The sequence below is a fragment of the Delphinus delphis genome, chromosome X (assembly GCF_949987515.2).
Source record: "Delphinus delphis chromosome X, mDelDel1.2, whole genome shotgun sequence".
Lineage (NCBI taxonomy): Eukaryota > Metazoa > Chordata > Mammalia > Artiodactyla > Delphinidae > Delphinus > Delphinus delphis.
The window spans coordinates 82,654,486-82,672,141 of NC_082704.1; positions in this window are offsets into that span (position 1 = coordinate 82,654,486).

The following is a 17,656-nucleotide window of genomic DNA, read 5'->3' on the forward strand; positions in this document are numbered from 1 at the left end:
TAAGGTTCCTGGCTTTCTAAGTTAGACCTTCATGGTTAATGACACCTGTATTTAAATGGCTGAGTCCTGGAACCCTAAGGGATGTAACTGACATCAGTACTGCAGTGTAGGCTGGTGTCACTGCGCTGCCTGGGTCCTAAGACCTGTGGCATTCCCCTCCCTCCCTCTGCAGACTGACATCCTTCTCGCTCGTCATTAAGACACTGGGTCCAGTCCTTCTCCCGTTACGTCAGCTCCACAAGTGTGGACTGACTTTCTACCGTGTCTCAGGTCCTCTGCCCTGAGGACACCAGGATGAACGGGATGTGTTTCCAGCCTTCTGAGAAGGAGTTAAAAGTCTGGTGAGGGAGACAGACGTGGAAGCAAAACCTCGGTGCCTCAAAGACAATGGGCTTATCTGGCTTTGTTCAGCAACCCATGGCAGATCACACTATGAGCATTTCCCACGTAATTTTTCCCATCCATTAACAGCATATCCTGAAGATCCATCTAGTCAGTACAGCTGGATTCCCCTCATTCCTGTAGGCGTGTACAACCTCAGCTACCAAGTGACACTGGTGTGTTGCATCAAGCTCAAGGCCAGTAAGAGAATTGCCTTCAGTATGTGTTCTCTAAAACACTCAAGGATTCTTTGTAAGTTTCCAGAGAAAGCAACATTCAGGCTTCCCTTAATTCACGGGTAAATTACAATCATGGAAAATCCACTTTATTTAACTCTCTGCTTAAAAGTGTTTGCCTCCCTGTAACCCTCAGCCCACAGATGGCGGTAGCTCCTCCCAATCATTTCAGCACCCAGACCTACCCTCTGAAACTTCCTGTCAGCTTCCACCTACTTACCAGGTGCACCATTGTGGTAGTAAACCACATAACATACTGGTTATCAACCACGAGAATAGGATTTTGTGAAGGTATCCCCAGACCTCTTATTCTCATCAAAAGGATAGGAATGATATGGTCCACGTCAGGGTTTGGTCTGGGGAAATAGCATGGCAGCATGGAGTAGGACACAGGACTCCCCAGGAAGGATTCCAGGCACCTTCCTCGTCTGTCTTGCTTTCTGTGACAAGATAATGGTTCAGGGACAGACGGGGTGTGAGGTAAGGCTTCGTTTCCAAGGTCAATCACGGCCGTGGGCATCAGTGTTTAGGATGGTTCTGTGGTCGTCGTGGCTCTTGGCTCCCGGGTCTGGGGTCCTTCTCAGAGAGAACGAGCCCTCTCCAGGCTGCGTTACCAGAGTCACGGGCCAGGCGAGGGCTTTAAGCTACTAGGGAAGGCTGTCTGCTTCGGCACGGCAGATCAGATCAGAGGAGGACAGCTGAGAGGAGAAGAGGGGAGAAGATCTCCTCAGGTCAGGGGCAGGTGTCTGATCGGTGAAGGGAAGACATTTTTCCTAAATTCTGGTTGCTCTGGGCTTGTGTGGCATGGAGGGAGTGAGGGTGCAAGAGAGAAGCAGAGGCTGACTGGAGGTGGGGAGAATAGATCATATAACCTCATATCGTCTGTGTCCCACGGCCCCCGAGAAAAGCCCAGGCCATGTGGCATCTCAAAGGTCATCTCCTCTCACCACCTCCATCCACTGGCCATGAAGAGAATGGATCTGAGATAAACTGAAGCCTCAGAGAGACAGGCCAGTGGGGTGGTGGTGTCTTCTCAGAAGATCCGCTGCCCTGCCCTTGGTTTGACTCTCACGCTGTGTCCTTTACGTTCTCTCTCCTGTGCTCTCAGGTTGGTCTTCCCAACTGTGTGTTTGTCCTGGGAAGAGTCAGTACATTGGAGACAGTCTCGCTACCAAAGGAGTTTATTAAAGTTCCTGAGAGTTTCCCAGGCAGAGTGAAAAATCAAAGATTCTAGGGCACCGTTGTAGCCACACTAAATGAGATTCACTGAGTGCGGATCATGGAATCTGCATTTTTGTGTTTTTTTTTTTTTTTATAATTCCTCAGTTCTGATTGACATGGACAATTTGTCTGGGTACTACCAGAGCAGAGGAACGAACGGTCTTATTTTCCCTACTGGCAGGTTTCTCTCTCCATCGGGAGCATGTGGAGGTGACAGAGGTTTGCTGCCTTCTCTGATGCACAAACCCAAGACTTTCAGGCTAGGAGACTGACATGCTGTCTGCTGTTCTAAGGAGGCTCTCAGATCATTGTTTCCACAAAACATCCTGATTCCAATCCTGTCAAGCCTCCATCTAAAAGATTTCTGAAGAAACCAGATTTCTATTTAGTGTGCAGTTCCATGCTGTAAGGTCAATTTGTGTTATGTGTTAGCTGTTTTTCTACATATTTTGCAGTAGCCATTGGATCTTGCCCTTGACTGAATAAATACAGAACACACGTTGAGTTTTCCACAATGCCTCCACAGACCTGTGGCTCCACCCCTTACTGCTGGGTGACACTGAGCGGGCTACTTAGCATCTCTGTGCCTCAATTCCTCCATTAGTAACATGGAAACACTAGTTAGGAGTAAATGTAACTACTTCTTGGGGGCAGTTTAGAGCACTGACCATGTTAAGACATGGGAAGTTGTCAGGACAGTGCTCAGCATGTGACAAGTTCCTGGTGAATTCTAGCTGTTGTCATTACTGCTGTTAATAGTGTTACCGTTCCCACATTTCCCTGGAGAGTGTTCCAGAGAAACAATGTCAAGACCACCTTTGACTCACCACATGGACTTTGCACTATCACTTCAGCCTCTCAGGGACTCAAGAACTGAATGTATGGGGCATGGGTGTGGGTATGTGTGTGTGTGTGTATATTAGCATAATGAGTATTTAACTCTCCTTATGGGGATATTGTGAAGCCTAAATACAATGCTGGGGTTTCATCAGGGGCTCGTATGGAAAAGTTTAGTGCCTATTCTCTAGGAAATTAGAAGTCTAATGACCTCTTCGTATGATTTGTATAATGATGGGAAAGTAAGTGATCACTGGACGATTGTAGTAGAACATGAGTATATACATTTTAAAAAACATTCCAGAGGGAGATTTAAAGGCCCAAGGACCTTATCATATAGCCCTTTTTTGGGGGGGGGGGCATTATTTTTATGAAGCCTAATTCTCCTGTATCAAATTCTGAATATCTGAATCTTATGAAGATACAAAAGTATTAATACTCAAACTTTCATCAGTAGGACTTTATTTCTTGTGTAGTTTTCACATTGCCGGTTTTATGGTGTTTCTTATTTCTTCCACTAATATTCACGTTTTTTTAACCAAAGGGTGATGGTGTGAATATTTTCTGAGTTACATCCTGAGGAGATGGTAAACAGTGTTTTTGGATGGAGAGTCTGAGGAGGGGGCCAAAGGGGAGAGAGAGTGGAGCGGGAGTGGTTGAGGAGAAAGCAACGGGGGCAGGGAGAGAGATATGGGTACAAGCAGAAACCGAAGTGAAGAGACACAAGAATAAAAGCTCACCCTTCTGGACTGTGTTTAACTCTCTATATGTATAAGTGTAATAAGGTCTCTGAGTACTCACAGCAACATTATGAGGTAAGCATTTTTAATGTTATCATCCCTTTTTGCAGATGAGGAAGCTTGAGACACGTAGAGGTTAACGGGTGAAGGAACTTGCCCAAAGTCACCTGGCCGGCAAGAAGTGAGTCAGGTTGCTACGCAGGCCTGAAAGAAACAGAGAGGTGTGGTATCTGACCCCCAAATCTGGAATACACTGCAGTGTCCAGTGTCCTCTGGATCAAAAGGCAAGTGAACATGTCCATCGGCATGAATCAGATTACCATGGATCTGTGTATGGATTGAGCATGATGTCTCCTAAGTGCATGAAAGACCACGGGGTGTCGTGTCAATATGCACACGTCACAGAGAACAGTTCCTGGTCCATATCAAGCTCTATACATGTCTTTGCTTCTACCGACATCAGTATCAGCATCCTCATCCTCATCATTATGGGAAGTAGCATAACCATACTATAATGATAAACAGAACAACAGACACAAAAGTATGAAGACATTACCTCCCCCCATCTCCTAATCTTTAAAAATGCAGAGAAAAAACCTGGAAGGCAGTAGACTACATATTAAGTGTTTTTCTCTTGAGTGTGAAATTCTAGATAATGCCCAAATAACCTTTTTTTTTTTTTGGCGGTACACGGGCCTCTCACTGTTGTGGCCTCTCCCGTTGCGGAGCACAGGCTCCGGAGGCGCAGGCTCAGTGGCCATGGCTCACGGGCCCAGCCGCTCCGTGGCATGTGGGATCTTCCCGGACCGGGGCACGAACCCGTGTCCCCTGCATCGGCAGGCGGACTCTCAACCACTGCACCACCAGGGAAGCCCCCAAATAACCTTTTAATGTGCTGTATCTTCATTGTTACGTAGCCAGTTTTTCTATTATAATTTGAAACTAGTTTTTCTGAAGACCTGTTCTCTTAGGTATCTTGACGTTTCAGGATGAAAAAAAATTGTTTTGGTATCCTTGCCAAGTGAAAACCCAGTCAGCACACTTAAGTGAGGAGTATGATCTTTGGTACAGTGGGGGGTGTGGGGTGTGGGGGGAGCAGAGAGGTCCTGATGGAAGGTTAGCTAAGTCTGCAAGCGTTGTGAAAAAGGCCACGGACGATATAAGCCCAAACCAAACAACAACTCACAGGTCCCTAGGAAGAGACTGGTGTTCTATCCACATAAGTGTCTGTATTAGGACTTCTTAGACCTTTGCTCTTTTGGCTCCCGTGGCACAGTGGGGCAGCGTGTGGCGCTTGTAACGCAGTCCTGCTTTGACCCAGGCTGTGGATGAGAGTTGCAGCCTCCCCTGCAGCACCGCCCCTTTTGTGGGCCAACTGGAGCACTTTTCTTGGTGCCTGGGAGCCTCCAGATTCAGAAGGGAAGGGAGACAGAAAATGCGTAGCTCAGTAGGTAGATCCGACCCTCCCAGATAGAGCCATGCACAGCAAGTGAGATGCAGGTGCAGCTTGGTGCAGTAACCCGTTGGGAATTAGCAGAGTTGGATTGGGTGACTCAAGGAAGAAATGTGGACGTGAATGCAAAGGGGAGGAACCACATTAAGAGGGGTAAACAGCTATAATTCCCATTTCTGTAACAGGGTAGGGTACTCCATTATTGTTGGGAGAAGGCTCCCTGGTCTGAGCTCTGGGAGGGCGTCACGGCACTTTAGTGATGAGCGTTCTGAGGAACCGCCATCAACCCTAACCAGGGGGCGCTGAGTGTCTGAAGGCAGGAAGTCTCAGTCTTTACCCCTAACAGACACAGACAGCTTCTTAGCCCTGCTGAGAGTGGTGCTGTGGCACCTGAGGGAAGCTCAAAGTTGCCCTCTAGCAAAACTACCAGTGCTCCTTATGTCCTAATCCAGGTCAGGGTGGCTGCCCAGACACTGTGCACTGATCCGGATAAGTCTGATGGTGTGTGTGTGTGTGTGTGTGTGTGTGTGTGTGTGTGTGTTGTGTGAGACAAACAGTGACTTTATTCATTGAATCGTTCACCAAGCTCCAACTACTATGGTCAAGGCACTGTGCTGGATGTCTGGGGATACATAAAAAAACAAACAAAAAAATGGTCAGCTGGGTATCTGCTCAGTCAGCTGACTGACAAGGACAAGGAGGGATCATAGATACTGAATGACAAGCCTGTGCCAGGCCTTAGAAGGAGTGAGAGGCAGGACGTGGGGGAAGAGCAGAGAGAGTCGAGGTGGAGCAAGCAAGGAACTAGGAGGACCGCGTGAGGGGCAGCTCCGAGTGAGACTGATGGCCTCACCTGGACTTGACATGCCCTTCCTAACTGAGCTCAGGTCCCTGACTCCATGGCCACCTGTGCTCTGGGCACAGCATTACAGACTCCACTAGCAGCCTGCGTTCATTCAACAGTCCATCGATTGGACACGTAGTTGCGGGGCCTACACTGGGCACCAGCCACTTGGTACTTGGGAAACATTCAGTGAACTGACCGGTGCTTTAAGGATCTTGACCCAAGTTCCACTGTGAGGCCAGAACTGTGGCTGATGGGGCAACAGAGTGACCCACACGTGTGTAATGAACGTTGCAGCCTCTTTGGTTAGGAGTTTCCGGAATTAGGGATCGTATGAAAGATGCAATGCTCCTCCCCCCACCAAAGGGAAGAGAATCTGACTCGAGATATGCCCTGTTTACTCCATTCTCCTGTGTCATTTTTAACGCAGAAATAACTGGTCCAAGAAGAGCTACCCTTTATTGACCAAGTACATTTGAGTCGAGGTCCTTCATTCACTGAGGAAACAAGTTCGAAGCACCGACCAGACACTAGGTCTCCGCGTCTCCGCTACTGGGGCCAGTTTGGGGATGCAGGGATGATGGGGGCTGCAACCTGCAAGCAGATGACTGCCCCCTGTTGTGTGAGAAAACCCATGGCAGGATTTAAATCATAGAACCCTAGGAACACAGAAGAGAGCCTCTGACCCCCTGCCATAGTGTGCGGGGTCGGGGGTGTGTGGTGTGTGGGTGTTTGGTCAGGACACACTTCTCAGGGGTGGGGAGGTTCTTTAGGTGGCACTTCGATCATCCACAGTTTACAGACACAAGCTGAAGAGCAGAGACATGAACATGGGTGGAGCCAGATTTCCATTCTCAGTCTGTTGGCTCCAGACCACCATGGCAGCTGGGTCAGCTCCAGAGCTGTCATGCAGCCACTACAAACACTTCCTCTGCCTCTGCTTGCCTCTCAGTTCCTTCCATCTGATAAATAGAGTGAGACTGGTGGAGATATAACTGGGGGAGGGTTGATTGCAAAGCCTCTCTGATATGGCAGAGTGCCCCCCCCCCACACACACACAGGGGAGGCTGAAGTCCTGCCCGGCCGTTGGCTCTGAGGCAATCCTTTTGCGCCGGTGGACTCCAGTTGCTTGGCTGCAAGGCAGCTCCTGCGAAGGCAAACACAGAGAGCGTCTTAGAACCTTTCAGGGTGGCTTTGCCCTACTGGGTTCCTGCATTTCACAGGTGGACATGGTATTGGGACAATGATGACTTTCCTGTCACGGAACAACATCTGCATCTCGGCACCTGAATCACAAGCCAAGTGGGTTGTCGTGACCGCAAAGAAGACGGGCTTTGCAGTCGGGCAGAACTAGGGCTTGACTGCCAGATCCAGCCTTTACTGCATCAGCGACCTAACCTCTTTGAGCTTGTTTCCTCGTCTATGGAAGGCGGGGGTTGATACTTCTCTGGATCTATGGGGAATAAAACCGCATATGCCCGGCTCCCATTAGCTCAGTAACTAGGCTCCGGGTGAACCATTTTACACTGCGCCCTGTGTTAGGGACACATCAGTGTGGAGGCAAGCATGCCGGGGGCCTCTGGGCATCTACTCCATCCTCTGGCTGGGGTGGGGGTTGGGGTAGTGGCGGTGGAACTGGTGCCATTTCCATCTTTTTAATTGTCTTTACATATCAAAGGCACACACTTCATTTCATACTTAGGTGTGCTCTGCTCAGAGGAGTTGTACTGAATGAAGTCAGTCCTCACAGTTGAGTCTGTAGCAGGCAGAACCAGCAGTGGGGACACCTAAGGAGTTGCAGGAAGGTGCTGTCAGATTCCCTAAGAGGGTCCCCATACTGAGTGCGCAGCTGATCCTTGCCTCCCTGATGATCACAGGGGACTAGTAAATCACAGCCTTGCATGGGGAGGACCCGTTAATATACTTTCTCCTGTCCTAACAGAAACTCAGACTATAAACTATAGTGAAAATCTCATCAAAACAAAGTCCATGGGTAGGGCAGTTCAAAGCCTGTTCAATTTACTGGGTCACAGATACCATAAAGTGACAGATTTTTTTTCCCATTGTTCAGCTTATCCCTCCTCACTGTGAAGCAGGTGGTCACCCTGGATCCCTCTATGCTTCCAAAACTGTGGCCAAATTCCAAAGGTCATATTCAAAGGCAACAGTGGGCCCGTATAACATAAGGCGAGAGAGCTTTTCTGTCTGTATCCTGTTCTTAGCAAGGAAGCCTTTCCCAGAAAAACTCAGCCATCAGATTGCATTTCAAATCAGCTCACTGTGAACCACAGTAAAACGTGTGTCCGTGTGGGGAATTCATAATGAAATCTCCATCACCTTCCATTCGGTAAAAATATCAAATCTGGTAACTGTGACTTTTCATCCAGGTACTCCTCAGGAAAAATGGAAATTGCTCTACCCAGCCTGACAGCTGAACCTAAGAAGGAATCAGACAGATGAGGAGGGAGGAAGGGCATGTAAGATGGAGGGAACAGCACGTGTGAGGTTGTGAAATCTGTGGGTGGTGGGGGCCGGGAGCAGGGCGGGCAGGGGGGGCGAGGGAGGACGAGTGTGAGCACACCAGCCATCTGATGAACAGAAAGAGGTCTGGGTGCGCTGGAATATCAAGTGGGGCTTGGAGCGGAAGGAGGGGGTCTGGTGACGATCAGACGTTTGGGGGCAGGCAAGGCCTGCTGTGCTTAGTCCAGGAGGCTGGACATTATCCTAAGAGCAGCGGGCAGCCCCTGCAGAGTTTTGAGCAGGGCTGTCATGCCCAGGTTAGGACTTAAGAAAGCTTCCTCAGGCAGTAGGATAGACAATGCGTTGGAAAACATCAGGATTGCTGGTGGTGGTCAAGGAGAGAGATGAGGGTGACGTGGAACTCACTGTGCCGATGGAGAGAAGTGTCAGGATCTTGCTTAGAAAGACTTAGGAGGCAGAAAGGTGGGGCTTGATGACTGAGAGGGTGGTGAGAGAGAGGCAGCAGGCAAGGATGGCCTTAAGGATCTCTGGCCTAAGCAGCTGGGGAGAAGGCTGCCTTGCCCTGAGTTAGGCAACAGTAGAGGAGGTGCAGCTATGTGGGGAGGGGTTGTGGATGGGTTCAGTTTGGACTTGTTGAGTATTCCTTGCCTTTGGGGCTCAAACACGTATTACCTGAATGACTTGGGGTAGCTGACCTAACCTCTCTGTGCCCAAGATGCCTCAACTGTGATAGCAGGCTCAATGTAAAATAGTCCTAGTTGATGAGGTGGGAAAGCAGAGACTACAGAGAAGCTAGGGGAGCTGCTCAGAGTCACACAGGCCGTCAGAGGAGGAGTGACCCACAAACCTAGGCATACTCGATTCAGAGCCCACACTCTTTATTTTTTTAATTAAATCCGACATACCATATTACATTAGTTTCAGGCGCACAACAAAGTGATTCCACACTTTTAAACATTAGGAAATGAATAACACGATAAGTTTGGTTACCATCTGTCACCATACAGGCTTATTACAATATTATTGACTATATTCCGTGTATGTACATTTCATCCCCGTGACTTATTTATTTTATAACTGGAAGTGTGTACCTCCTAATCCCTTCACCTATTTTACACAACTCCCCACCTGCTCCCCCTCTGGCAACCACCGGTTTGTTCTCTGTGTCTCTAACTCTGTTTCTGTTTTGTTCCCTGTGCTCACTTGTTTTGTTTTTGAGGTTCCACATACAAATAAAACCGTGTGGTATTTGTATTTCTCTGTCTGCCTTATTTCAGTTAGCATAACACCCTCTAGGTCCATCCATGTTGTCAAAATGGCAAGATTTCATTCTTTTTTATTGCTGAGTAATATTCCATTGTGTATATGCATACCACTTCTTTTTTATCGATCCATCTATCAGTGGGCACTTCCATATCTTGGCTAGGGTGAATAATGCTGCAGTGAACAGAGGGGTACATACAGCTTTTGTGATTAGTGTTTTTTGTTTTCTTCAGATAAATACCAAGAAGTGGAATTGGGGCTTCCCTGGTGGCGCAGTGGTTGAGAGTCCGCCTGCCGATGCAGGGGACACGGGTTCGTGCCCCGGTCCGGCAAGATCCCACATGCCGCGGAGCGGCTCGGCCCATGAGCCATGGCCGCTGAGCCTGCGCGTCCGGAGCCTGTGCTCCACAACGGGAGAGGCCACAACAGTGAGAGGCCCGCGTACCGAAAAAAAAAAAAAAAAAAGAAGTGGAATTGCTGGATCATATGGTAGTTCTAGTTTTAGGTTTTTTAGGAAACCCTCACTGTTTCCATAGTGGTTGCACCAATTTACATTCCCACCAACAGTGCATGAGGGTTTCCTTTTCTCCACATCCTCGCCCACATTGCTTACTTGTTACTGTCTTTTTGATAATAGCCACTTGACAGGTATGAGGAAGCACCTCACTGTGGTCTTGATTTTGCAGTCCCTGATGATTAGTGATGTTGAGCATCTTTTCATATGCCTGTTGGCCATCTGTATTATCTTCTTTGGAAAAATGTCTATTCAGTGTTTTGCCCCACTTTTTAATCGGGCTCTTGGTTTGTTTTTTGTTTTGTTTTGATAATGAGTTCTGTGAGCCCTTTAGATGTTTTGGCTATCTACCTCTTTTCGGTTATATCACTTGCTAATATCTTCTCCCATTCAGCAGGTTGCCTTTTTGTTTTGTTGCCGGTTTCCCCTGCTGTGGAAAAGCTTTTTAGTTTGATGTACTCCTGTTTGTCCATTTTTGCTTTTGCTGCCCTTGCCTGAGGAGACATATCCCAAAAATTATTGCTAAGACCAGTGTCAAAGAGCATACTTGGCTATGTTTTCTTCTAGGAGTTTTATGGTTTAAGGTCTTACAATTTAGGCTTTAATCCATTTTTTGTTTATTTTTGTATGTTGTGTAAGAAAGTGGTCCAGTTTTCCCAGAACCATTTATTGAAGAGGCAGCCTTTTCCCTAATGTATATTCTTGGCTCCTTTGTCATAGGGGTTTATTTCTGTCAGAGCCCACACTCTTAAGCATCCCCAACTGTTCTCTCTGTAAAGGCTGGGGAGAAGTGGGAAGAGCTGGTGACTTCAGTGTCCGTTCACAGCTGGTGGCACCAAGTCTGGGTAAGATACATCATTGATCCTGCCCACAATGCACTGGGGCGGGGATAACCATCCCCACCTGGCACGAGTTCACCAGGGTGGTGATGTCATGGGCTCACTCCAGCAGCCAACCCGGGTCAATCCTGCCAACCACAATCAACCATTTAGCCAATCATGAAGGTCTTCACTGTATCCGTTACATCCCCCCACTCCACGCCAGGCTGGCTGTTGAGACGGGGAGGTGAGGAGGAATTGCAGAGCCAGTCCCTGCCCTTGGGAGTTGAGTCATTAATCAGACAGAGATCTGACACCCATAGATGTGGTAGCAAGTGCATCATTGATCCCCTGTGAGGCTGGGTTGCTAGGAGACGAGAGGAGTGACAAGGATCAGGGTGGGATGAAGTGGACATGGCGGCAGGGGTGGGGGGAGCGGAGCAGGGTATGCTGGGTACTTGCCGAGGCCAGTCCCAAGTGCAGAATTACCCACAGCCTGCATGAGGGCGCCTGGAGGATGGATGGGCGGGTGTAAATGAGGGAATCAGCAGCGCCACCCCATCGCCACCTCAAAGTCTGTATCCCCAACCTGTGTATTGGGTGTAGGTGGTCTGGGGGTCCCATCTGAGACAGCATACTCTCCCAAGTTACAGAGTAGGAGCCAGAATCCTGTGATGTCCAGACATGTCCAGCATGTCAAATTCTAGGCCAGAGACCGAGCCACAGGCACCAAGAGGCCAGAAAATATTGGATGGGAGTTGGCTTAAAACGCAATGGCCGGTGCTTTGCGATGACCTAGAGGGGTGGGATAGGGAGGGTGGGAGGGAGGCTTCAAGAGGGAGGGGATATGGGGACATATGTATGCATATGGCTGATTCACTTTGGTGTACAACAGAAACTAACACAGTATAGTGAAGCAATTATACTCCAATAAAGATCTATTTTAAAAAAGAAAAAACAAACCGCAATGGCCAAATAACAAATTGGAATGTACCTATAGCAAGTAAAGATATCGAATCATTCATTTAAAATCCTTCCCACAAAGGGAAGCCCTGGGCCTCCTGGTTTCACTGGTGAATTCTATCAAATGTTTAAAGAAGAAATAATATCCATCCTTCACAGACTCTTCCTGAATAGACAGGAGGGAGGAGGGAGCATTTCCTAACTCATCCTGTGAGAACAGTATTACCCCACTACCAAAGCCAGACTTGACGTCACAAGAAAGCTATAGACCAATATCTATCATGAATAGTGATACATACATCCTCAACAAAATATTAGCAAACCAAATCCAGCAACATTTGCAAAGGGCTATCTATGCAGGATTTATCCCAGGATTGCAATATTGGTTTAACATTCAACTTCAGTTAAGGCAAGCACCATGTTAATATAATGAAGGACAGAAACCACCTGTCACCTTGGTAGACAAAGAAAAAGCATTTGACACAATTCAAGACCCATTCATGATAAAAAAAAAAAAAAACGGTCAACCAACTCGGGATACAGGGGATCGTCCTCACTGTGCTGAAGGACATCCCCGAGAAACATCCAGCTCTCGTCCTGTCATATTTACTAGTGTTAGAATGAATGCTTTCCTCTTGAGATCCAGGCCAAGGCAAGGATGTCTGCTTCAGCCACTTCTATCCCACATTGACTGAAGGTTCTAGCCTGTGCAGCGTGCAAAACATGAACTTCTGCTTTCTGCTACAGCATGGGTGAGCCTCCAAAGCATTATGCTTAAGTGAAAGAACTCAGACACAATAGGCCCCTTCCTGCAGGAGTCAGTTTATATGAAATGCTCAGAAAGGGCAAACCTACAGAGAGAGAAATTAGATTAGAGGATGCCTGGGCCTGGAGGTGCTATTGGGGATTGACGGCTGATGGGTACACGGAATCTCTTTGTGGTTCTGGCAATGTGCCACAACTGGATTATGGTGAGGGTTGCACAACTGCGTAAATTTACTAAAAGTCACTGCATTGGGTGCGTTAAATGGGTGTGATTTGTGGTGTGTATATTATACCTCAATAAAGCAGTTTAGGAAATGTAATGCAGATGTCCAAGTAAGTCATGCGGGAAAAGATATGCCATTGCTTTTGTCACAATGAGGAATCCCGCCCCCCCCCCCATGTTCTGGGTCCGGCCTCCTCCATATGTGCTAGATGCTCCCTCCAGAAACAGTCACTGTGCGCGTCAGGACAGAATTGCTAGTGAGCACACATGTCTAGCGTGCCTCTGTGTGTTCATGCACAGGCGCCCTTTGTGTGACCACAAGTCCGTGGCTCTGGGCAGGCTCCCATAATCCATCCTGCGTCTGAAATTCTACTTAGCTGTTTTTCCATTCTTCTCCAATCTCATGGACCCAGCTTGCATTTCTCTGGTAACGGATCTCAGCCCTTAGCTCCAACTTCTGGTCACAGGAATACCTGTAGCCTGGGCATGAGGCCCCCTGCCTGAGCTCAGCAACCCAGGGGGGATGCTCAGCAGAGTGGTAACCAAGACAACGGAACCCCATCCAGCCTCCTCCTGCCCCCAGGACTGAGGTCCGTTCCCTCCCCTCCACCTGCCTGAGTGTCAGATAAGGAAGGGGACTTGGGGGCATGACACACAACCGAGTCATTGAAATTGTTCTAAATATGGCTGTGAAATAAATATGTCAAAAATAGCTCTCAGGGGACGTCCGTGGTGGTCCGGTGGTTAAGAATCCGCCTTCCAGTGCAGGGGACGTGGGTTCGCTCCCTGGTCGGGGAACTAAGATCCCACATGCCGCAGGACAACTAAGCCGGCGCGCCACAACAAAGAGCCCGCACGCCGCAACAAAAGATCCCGTGTGCGGCAACGAAGATCCCACGTGCCGCAACTAAGACCCGACGCAGCCAAATAAATAAATAAACAAACATTAAAAGAAAACAGATCTCAGAAGACACATTATAAAATTTTTTAAAAATTTCATTAGTAACAAACATGGTTCTGAAGCTCAAGATTCTATTTAAAACCAGGACAGGTGAAGCATCATGCAATTATGCTTCTCAACCTAAGCTGTGCATCAGATCTCCCCTGGAGAGGCTTTAAAAGCAGGACATCCCCCAGAGAGTCTTAAGTAGTAGGTCTGGAATGTGGCCCCAGCATGAGCATTATCTGAAAACTTCTCTTATGAAAGCCGAGATTGCAGCTGTGGAAACAGAACCATCCTTACAGGAGGAAATCATTTTAGATTTGAAATTTGAGACTCCTCTCTACAAGGAAAGCGGGTTTTCACCATGACCCACTATGCTTCGCAGATATCTTAGGCTGAGGAAAGGGACAACGTGTCCAACGCTTGTTGTAAAACTGACCTCGTACTTGCTCTGCTCCATGTTCCTGAATCCAAAACTTTACAGTTAAAATCCTGCTTTTGCTAATGAAGCTTAGTACTTTTTAGTTCTTGTCAGGATCCCTTGTGCTTAGTTACTTGAAAACATTTCTGAAACATTGTGGAGCTAACTCCATGTGACAGATGAGAATAGTTCTTTGAAAATTAAAGGTGACTGAGAATTGTAGCCGTTGATGCAGAAGGATCAGCTGTCGGCTTATCTGCTGAGTGTGCTGAGTTGCATCTTTAAACTTTTTAGTATAATTTATGTTATCAAATTAACTCCCGTGCTCAGGTAAAGACCAAATAGGACCAGGATGTTTATTGTGAAAAGCACAACTGAGCAATCCCTTGTTTCATGCACACCCATGAACACCCACCTGCACAAACGTTCTCTTTCAGGGATCTCTTCTGGATATTTATCTGCACATTCCCAAATGATGGGCTTACACTGCTATGTCCTGACTCATCGTCTTGCTAAAGACAAGGGTTTCAATCTATTAGGCGTGTTACAGTGCCCAGGTTCTCCTCGGAGATCCAAAACAGGGCGTAGGCCTGTGCTCAGGACCCGCTCAGAGTGTGTCTGCCAAGAACGAGGCCTCACAGAGGAAACGATCCACATCTGTGGCAACATGAAGATCACGGGTTAGCCTTTTCCAAAGCAGGTCCAGGGGAGTCATGGCGCGGTGGAGATCACACCCAGCAGCATCCCCGGGATTTTGGTTTAAGGAATTGGGTAGATGGCAGTGCCCATCCATGAGATGGGGAACATTGGTTTGGGGCCAGCAGCAGATTTGCAGGGCTTGTGGGAGGTCTGAGTGCAGATGTCCCATAGGTCTCAGCCTGTGCGGACTCTGGGGCCCAGCTGAGATTTCTTAGGTAGACTTGGTGATGGGCAAAGCCATCAGCGTACAGGGGGATACAGATGAAAACAAGTCAGATGGGTAAAAGCTCTGGGGGGTGATGTGGTCACCCAAAGATCATGTGTAGAATGGAAGAGCATGGGGCAGAGGTTGGAAACCAGAGGAAAAGAAAACCAAGATTTAGGAGGGGATCAAAGTAAATGGACAGACAGTGAGACTTAGAAGTAATGGACCGAGAGGTAGGAGGAAAGCCAGGATGAGCTGCTGTCACAGACTCTGACACAGGAAAGCGTTTTTAAAAATGGAATGTCTCTGTGGCCAGTACAGCACCGGGTACTACGGTTTGGCACATGGAGCTCTTGGGAGATGTTAGCAACGGGATGCCCCGTGGATGGGGCACATGGAGGAGGAATCGAGAGGTAACCAGATAAGGATGCTCCTGGAGCCTACACTTCCGAGAAGCTTGGCTGGAAAGGAATCAAAGATGCAGGGTAGTAGAAGCAGAGTGCTGTGTGCTTGCAAGGTATGTAATTTTCTGTTCCCCAAACCAAAAAGACCAGGATGCAGGTTCCAAAAATTCCTAAGAATCATCAGGACTGTTGAATAGATGACAGAGTCGAGAATTGGGATGATCCTCACAGGTGACTCTTCAAGTCGAGGAGTGGGGAGTGGTGGTCTCAAAGCAGCAGTGGAGTTGCAGGAAGACTTCCATCCTCCCCCTCCAGGCCCCACTCTTGCCTCTGCGACCCATGGTCACAAGAGGAGCTGGTGGGGAGGGGTTGCTGAGATCACAGACTCATTCATGCTCCTCAGACTCCACGGGCACTTTGGTGTATTTATTCTCCCTGGCTGATCTGATCTTCATCACGAGTGTCCACCCTCCAAACTGGTTAGTAAGGGGAGAAAAAAACCCCACTGACTGAATTTACTTCTAATCTGGAAAGTGTGGTTGGATGCAATAAAGTGAATGGTCCACATATACAAATGCTCAGTCTGTTTTGGTGAAAATGCTCAGTCTCACATTTCCACCCCACCTCTCTTCTTTCCAAGATGGGGAAAGGGTATGTTTGTCGTACATCTGGCAGTAATGTGGGAAGGGTATCTACGACAGGACACACCTGTGTTGCTCACAGTGGCCTGGGTGGTCCCTGAGGGAAGGACAGCTCTCCTCTCCCGGGTCCAGCTGGCGATGCTGACCTGCACCGCCCATGGGTGGGGCTGGTGAAACTTGCATTTTTGTCTCTCTCTTCTTGGTGGGGAACCGGTGCTCCCTGGCTGACTCAGCCTCAGCTCACTCTGCTGGCATCTGCAGACCCCTCTGAATCTGGGTCTCATCCTCCATCCCACCCCTGGGCAGGGCTGTCCCCTCCACAACCTCAGCTGCAAGGTCACCTAGCCCGTTGCCTGCTTAGGCTTCCTCTGTCTGGATTCACTCACTTTCTACCTTCTTCCTTCAGGGGATGCAGATCCCTCCCTTGGATCTCACCTGCACCACAGCAGGAACCAAGATCAGCTCCAGAAAATTAAATTCCTTAACTCCAGCCACCCCTCTGCCCAAAGGTACTGTTGGGTCATTGTACAGAGTGTGCCCCTGTGAGTTCCAAGTGTGAATGGGGTGAAATCCTCCTGTCCTTGGTGCTCCTCTTCATTTCTTGACACACCTCCCTTGTCTGAACTGTCTTACCTCTGCCTGCCACTGCCTCTGTGGGCTGTTCCCCCCTGTGACTGGGACACTCTTTTCTTTGGCTTGTCTTTCATTTGACCCAAGACTTCCCGTACAATCTCCAGGTCAAAAGAGGCATACTGTAGAATGTGTACCTTGTCGAGTACAATTAGGAGAATATGTTGTCACATAAGCCCTCCCCCCTCCCCCGGCAAGTATAAAAAGAGTGATAAAGAAGACAAGGGTCAAATATGCCAAAGGTGCCTGAGATGTTGTCTAGGATGAGCACTGAAGAGTGTCTGTGGGATCAGGAAGTATGGATATTAATGGTGGCCTTGACAAGGCCAATTACAGTGGAGTGATTGGAACAGAAGCTCCATTGAAGGCGGTTGAGGAGAGAATATCTCAGCAGAATTTGAAGCAGTTTTGCTTTGAAGGGCAACCAGTAATGTGCCAGTAGCTGCAGAATGGGGTGGTGGCAGAGGGTGGGTTTCCCCCTTTGCTGTGGAATGCCCCGATGTAGAGGGAGCAGGTGCTGGTTCAGGAGAGAGGGGTGGTAATTGCAGGCGCAAAGTCCCTGAGAAGGTGCAAGGCATGGGATCCTGGGCAGAGGTGAGGGGCTGTGTGCAGTCAAGGAGCACGTGTGCCGAGGGGCAGCAGAGTGACAGGGCAGAAACAGGCAGTTTGGAAAGTTTGAGAAATCCCACGGGATTGCTTCAGTCTTCTCCACGAATTATTGGGGGTGGGGGCGGGGGGGGGGAGACTGGTGGTCATTAGCATGGAGGAGGGTTGCCAGTGTGTAATGTAGTATTGTAGGTGAGAGTGAAAATGAAAAGCAATTCTCCCCTGGTCATGGATTTAAGATAAAACAATTCCGTAAAGTTTCAGAGTTTCGTCCTCAGTGCTGAGGTGCTCAGGTACAAGGCAGTGGGTGAGTAGGGAGGAGGGTGCAAGGAGCACAGGAGGTGTGTTTGTGGGGGACAGTTTGCAGC